Source organism: Varanus komodoensis, unplaced genomic scaffold, assembly GCF_004798865.1.
Source record: "Varanus komodoensis strain SLA01 unplaced genomic scaffold, ASM479886v1 scaffold41, whole genome shotgun sequence".
NCBI lineage: Eukaryota > Metazoa > Chordata > Lepidosauria > Squamata > Varanidae > Varanus > Varanus komodoensis.
In genome coordinates this window covers 4,060,382-4,067,040 of record NW_025335954.1, presented here as the reverse complement: position 1 = coordinate 4,067,040, position 6,659 = coordinate 4,060,382, and positions in this window count along the sequence as shown.

The window sequence follows — 6,659 nt, the reverse complement described above, 5'->3', positions numbered from 1 at the left end:
GCTGCTTTCCTTCTTGGAGTATGTGTAGGGGCTCGTAAGTAGTCCCGCAACAAAATGTCAGAGAGTGGAGTACTCCTATGCAGCAGGGATGGGCATCCTGTGACCCTCAAACCCCCATCAGTCCTCACCAATGCATAGTGGCTTTTTTGGTCTTTTATGTGAGAAGAGGCCTGTCACCCTCGTGGGAGATGTACACATGGAAACTTGGCATTTCGCGGATTCCTATGGCATTCCTGTCTGGGGTGGGCAGCCCAACGGCGGAGGGGTGTTGGGTGTTACAGGTGTAAACCTCTGGAAGACCACAAGGGGCCCACCCAGACTCCACGGTGGCACACGGGCTTTGCATGCGAAAGGATGCAAGTTCAATATTTTGTATGGGAAGTGCTGGGAAGAAACTCAGGAGAGTCACCGTAGAAAGTACTGGGCTCAAGGGAGCAATAGTCAGGCTCAGTGTAACCGTAGCTTCCTGTCATCCTACCGCATGAAATTATACGGCTTCGGCTTTTCTGCTGCACCATCTCTGGTATCCCTGGAACACCAGTCTTGACTTATGCCATATTATGGAGATTAAAATGAGCTTCTCAGTTAGTGTTTCTCGACAGAAGGTCAGATGCTAAAGAAGATCTTTTAACCAGGAGGCATTTTCCTCTGAAAGAAAATTGGAACATTAAGGTGACTTGCTGTAGAATTACTTACAACAGGAGAAGACAGTCTCTGACATCAGAAGATGGCCAAGGGTTAGGGGCAGAACAAGAAAAAAGGATAGGCATGAGGCAAGAGATAGCTGATAAATGTATCTATTTGCATTTAGCATAATATTCCCAATTGTTTGCTCAAAGTAAAAACATGGCAATTATTCATACTGGTCTGCCCTGCTTAACATTAGCTGTCCAGAAGCTCCAAGTTGAACATTCATATATTTGTAGTGTTCTGATTTTAGCAATTTAGAGCCATTCCTTGGTGCTTTGGTGAACATGCCAAGAACAGTAGGATAGCTTGGAATACCTTCCTCGAGGTCGGAGACAGCGCTCTGCCCATGGAAGAAGGGTAGAGACCTGCCCCCTTGCAGCTAGTGCTGGAGGAAACACACTGGCCACCTCTCTGGGGTTGGAAAAGTGACCTCAGAGAAGGAGGAAAGGGGGTGTTTGAGTGGGCAGCGAGGGGAGGAGATCGGAGAGGCCAGGATGCGAAACTTGATAAACTTGAACACTGGGCTGAAAGCAACAGAATGAGATTCAGTAAAGACAAGTGCCAAGTCTCCTCCACCTAGGGAAAAAAATGCATCAATACAAGATGGGGAATATGTGGCTCAACAGGACTGAAAAAAGAAAAATATCTCAGAGTATTTGTGGACAATAGGCTAAACATGAGCCAACAATGTGATGCAGCTGCCAAAAGGGCAAATGATATTTTGGGATGCATTAACAGAATTATTACTTCCAAATCACGAAAAGTAGTAGTGCCTCTATATTCCTCACTAGTCAGACCTCATCTGGAATACTTTGTCCAGTTCTGGGCGCCAAGATTTAAGAAAGATGCAGGAAAATGAGAAAAGGTCCTGAGGAGGGCAACAAAAATGACCCAGGGTTTGGAAACACTGCCCTATGAGGAGAGTCTGAGAGAAATGGGCATGTTCAGCCTTGAGAAGACTGAGAGGGGACATGATAGCCCTCTGTAAGTACCTCAAAGGCTGTCACAAAGAGAAGGTCAAGATCTCTTCTTGCTGATGCCAGAGTGTAGGACATGGAATAATCCTTTCAAGATGGGAGAATGCAGCTTCAGGATGGACTTCAGGAAGAGCTTCCTCACTGACAGATATGACAGTGGAACCAGCTACCCAGAGAGGTGGTGGGCTCTCCCACACTAGAGACATTCAAAAAGAGACTGACAGCCACCTGAGTGGGATGGTGTAACTTGGTGTTCTGCACCAGCAGGGGGTTGGAGCCGACGGCCTTCATGGCCCCTTCCAACACTACCGTTCTAGGATTCTATGATTCTACTTCCTGTGCCTTCTCCACCTTCCTTCCCGCCCTTCCCAAAGTATCATTGCTAGAGGGGATGAAAATGCCTTTCTAGCAAGAATCATTGCAGACGGAGTACAGGGAGGCAAACACATCACTGCTTCTCCTCCCACCCTCCCAGCTTCAGCCCAGAAGGGCATAGGAAGCATGGTAGCCCCCCAGTTCAAGGACTGCTAAGCAGTAAGGGTGCAGTCAGTCGATAGCACCAGACCCTGACCCTCTGCAAGGTTCGTTACCATAGAATGGCTGAACTTGCCAAGTGGTACATGCTAAATGCCAAAGGACAAGCACTCATCATGACAATTCCCATTACAGTGCCCGCCCCGCCCCAGCACAGGAAAGGCCAAATATTCAGGCAGCTGTGTTGATCAATATCGGCAGAGATGGAGCAGTTTTCATCTCCATGAAGAGCAGGCCTTTTGCAGAGCTCATGGGCCTTGGCTGCCCATTCGCATCCAAGCCACACCAAAATTCTTTGCATTACAACAGGGACAGCTCACAACAATCTGCTGTTGCTGGGAAACTCCACTTTCCACAGACACTGAGAAAGAGAGCAGCTCAGCTCAGAGGAACTGGGGACTTTGAAGTGGGGTGGGAGGTGGCCTGTGGGAGGTGATGTTGTGGTCTTTGTGAACTGAGAGTTCTTGGCGCTGTGTGGCTGCCTGGCTGCATTACATTACGGGTTGTCCTACAGCTAATTGGGTAGATTCTTGAATTTAGAGTAAAAAACATACAGAAACTATAGGGTATTACAGAGTTGCTTGTTTTATGAAAAGTGAAGGAATAGCTCAGCGGTGCTGCCAGATGAGGGGTAGATACTGTCAGCAGGTATTTGAACTTTGCTGCAAAGCATAGACTAGCTCGCAATTTAATGGGAGCAGTTTGAAAAGTTTGTGCTTAGAAGCATTTGAAGTGACTGTGCAGTCATACAGCACTAACCGGAGGAGCCGAGTCTGCGGCCAAATGGAAGTCAGCTTTGCTCTAGGTTGTGTTTAGTGCTGCACATGTTTGAGGTGCCCTGCTTGATTTTCCTTAATTCCTCCCCCCACCCTCTGCAGCCTCCTGTCCCTCACCTCACTCCTTTCTGGAGGGCCCCTTGACCTCAAGGGAGGTTTTCTGGATTGCAGTGGCTCTGAGGGAGCATATCAATTCCCTGGTGTCAGTTAGTATTAGACACAGCCTATTGTTTTGCAGTTTGAAAGCATGCAAATGCAAGTAGATAAAAAGGTACCACTTCGGTGGGAAAGTAACAGTGTTCCGTGCACTTCGGTGTTTAGTCATGCCAGCCAATGACCACGGAGACTGTCTGCGGACAAACGCTGGCTCCCTTGGCTAAGAAATGGAGATGAGCACCGCCCCCAAGAGTCAGACATGACTGGACTTTAATGTCATGGGGAAACCTTTACCTTTACTGTTTTGAAAAATGGTCAGAGTGACAGTGATCTTGCCCAGAGACAGTCACAAAAACCAGATTTCAAAGTGATCGCCCCCAAAATCACAAATCTCTCCTCAAAGCAGAAGAGTTAGCTAGGTCTGAGGTCCTTGGTTCTGTCAAACAGGAATCCATCCTGCATGCCTCAAGTCCCGGTCGCCGGCAGGATGTTCGAGGAACAACATGACTTTTGCATCCACAGAAGGGATTTGGCTGGCCAGCTCATACACACCCATGACCCAACTTCCCTTGGGGCTCAGAATCCAGCTGGCCACCCTCTTGCCAGCTTGCATGTGAGGAAGGACCCAGGGGCTTCTCTGACCTGAGGCTGAGACCCACAAAAAGGCAGCAAGGATATGAATGCTGGCCTCTGTGTTTGGCAGGAAGTACAGAGCATCTGGATTGGCCAGCCCTGGAAGAAATATTGGGCTCTTGGCTTGCTGTCTTTACGAGCTCAGTGGAGCAGCACCGGCTGTCTGCTGTGCAGGCCAGGCCTCGGCAGCTGAGCTCAGGGCCACTGCTTCCTGCATGGCCCGACCCTGATGGGATGCTCTTCCCACACTCTCCTGCATCCGCCTTGTACTTTTCCTGAACTTCCTGGTCATTGATGGGGAGAAGGGAACATTTTTCCTCCTCCTCCCCCAGGGGTGGATGTTTAAGCAGACTGACAACCTCACCTGCAAAACGTACAGACTAGATAAATGATTGTTCTTAAGCGTTGCCTCCCATCTTTGGAAGATAATTAGAGCTTCCTGCAAAATAGAATGGCGAGGCCTGCTCACCGCAAGCGATGTTCTGTCCAGGGAAATTGCTTTCATGCAGGAGTAATTTTGCTCCAAGCTATAGGAGCCTGACAGAGATTAATTCTTGCACAGCTGGGAGGCTCAGGAAGGGTCCATGTAGTTGTCAATGCATGGAGAAGGGTGCAGTGGTGGAGGCAGGAGGATCCCATTAGCACCCATGGGAGTTGCTGGCACATTCTCATTGGCAATAATGGGAATCAGTTTTCTTAACCATTCCATGCTGAAGTTGACCAATGTAAGAAGCTTTCTTTGTGTCCAGCAAGAGCTATAGCCTTTTAAAGTCCTTCCATCAACTGCAGAATGGAACACACACACACACACACACACACACACACAGAGAGAGAGAGAGAGAGAGAGAGAGAGAGAGAGAGAGAGAGAGGCAGGCAGGCAGGCAGGCAGGCAGGCAGACAGGCAGACAGGCAGACAGACAACTCATATACACAGAAGCTTGATGTCATTCATAGGAATTCTCCCCAGAGCAGAGGAAATAAACATCGGGCATAATTGCTAAAGGCGCTATCTCTGTAATGTGTGCTTATTCAGATGTTTCTAGGTGCCCCAAAAATGATATTGTGGAGTGGGAGAACGTGCTGAAAAACACAACCAAGGTGATCAAGACACTGCAACAACTCCCTTACAAGTACAGCTGAAAACTTTGGGGCTGTTATCTTAGGGGAAAATGGTGAGTAAGGGGGAATGTGATAGAGGGGTCAAATATTATGCATCATGAAAAGGATGGAAAGGGAAACATTCTTCTCCTTCTCTGGAGTACTAGAACTTGGGGTCATCTATGAAGCTGTATGGTGGGAGAGCAGGAAAATACCCAACAGGTATTGCGACACGCTGCTGCTGTGTGAGATTGTCCTGCAAGTCTCAGCATCTCAGCACTTACGAGCCCTTATGAATCGGCAATGGGGACATTATGGTTCGAATGCTGAGATTTTATTCTGCACAGACTGAGCCTGAAAGCCCTACGCAGCCATGAATCCGACTGAGCCAATCACTCTCCCTCGGCCTAGCCTACCTCATAAGGTTCTTATGAAGATAAAAGGGGGGACAGCCTACCTATAAGGGGGGGGGGGAAATGTAGCCACAGTATTTCACATGAAATGTCACCTAATGTGTGAAATGACCGCGGCTTTGAGTGCTAGTGAACTGTAGGCAATTGACCTCTAAACCAGGACACCCCACTTCAGACTTCACCAGCACCAAGGAATTCATTAGGGGTCTTTAGGCAATCCCTGACCCTTCATATTGTAAAATATGAAGACAATCAGATGGACATGCCTGACAGTGTGGTTGCAATGATTGCTGAGAGGTGAAGCACTTTGTCAGTTCTACAGCAGGCCTGTAAATGGCCACTCACCTGTGGCACGCAGCAATTATCTCTCAGCGAGCAAAGGGTGTGTTTTTCGTTTTTTTAGATGTAAAACTGGATGGGCAGGTGGGGTTGTAGGAATGATTGCAGGCTGGTAGCTTCTGTGTAATTGCAAGGCTGCTCTACGGAGCCAAGCCGATGCTAAGTGTTATGCTGATTTCATTGTGCGAGATGAAAGGCCGTTGTGTCCACATCATTTGCACAAGCATATTGTGGTCCTCCCAGTAAGTGCTTCTATCAGGTTGTGGAGGAAACATCATGAGCGGGTGGGAATTAACTCCTAAGGCCTCGAGTGTCTCAATAAATCCACTTGCTAGGAGCAATGAGAAGCGATGGCTGCCTTCCGCCGCCAGCTCTTTGCGGATTTTGATTACCCGTATGCGGCTCTCCGCGTTCCGGCTGGTGTGCTGGCCTGCAGCTACTCGTCAACCCAATTAAATAACATTTAAATGCATAACAATCCCGCCAACATCCAACGATGATGGAAATTGTCAGCTCGAAAAGCGGAATCTGCCGCTGTCCCACGTTTTGTGCACTCAGCAATTCTGGCAGCAATTTTGCGGCAAGCAAATGCACCGCTTTATGGGGGCACTTTCTGTTCTTTGGAAAACTTTTGAAGATCATTCTGCCACAGTACTAATTAATTTGCAAAACACTTGCACATCAGCCAATTGCAGTCTGTGCGTATATTCTCACCACCCACTCTGTCTGGTTGACTCTCTGTTGGATTCGCCAGCTCTGCTTCTTAGAATGGCAGGCTACTATCCAGAGTACAACTCTGCTCTTTCACTCTTCTTGGGGTGTATCCACCACCCAATAATGCCATTTTCCTATAACTGATTGATTCATTTAGGATCACTTTTGTTGTGTGATCTGTTTTATTTTCCCTGTGTGTTGATTTAGTCTTGGTCTGTTGTTTCATTCCGGTAATTGCTATTGTGTGGAAAGGTCTGTGGACTGAATAAAGTGTTTGGTCAGATTAGAAATTTAATTATGATCAATTTAATCCACATATGTCCCTAGTT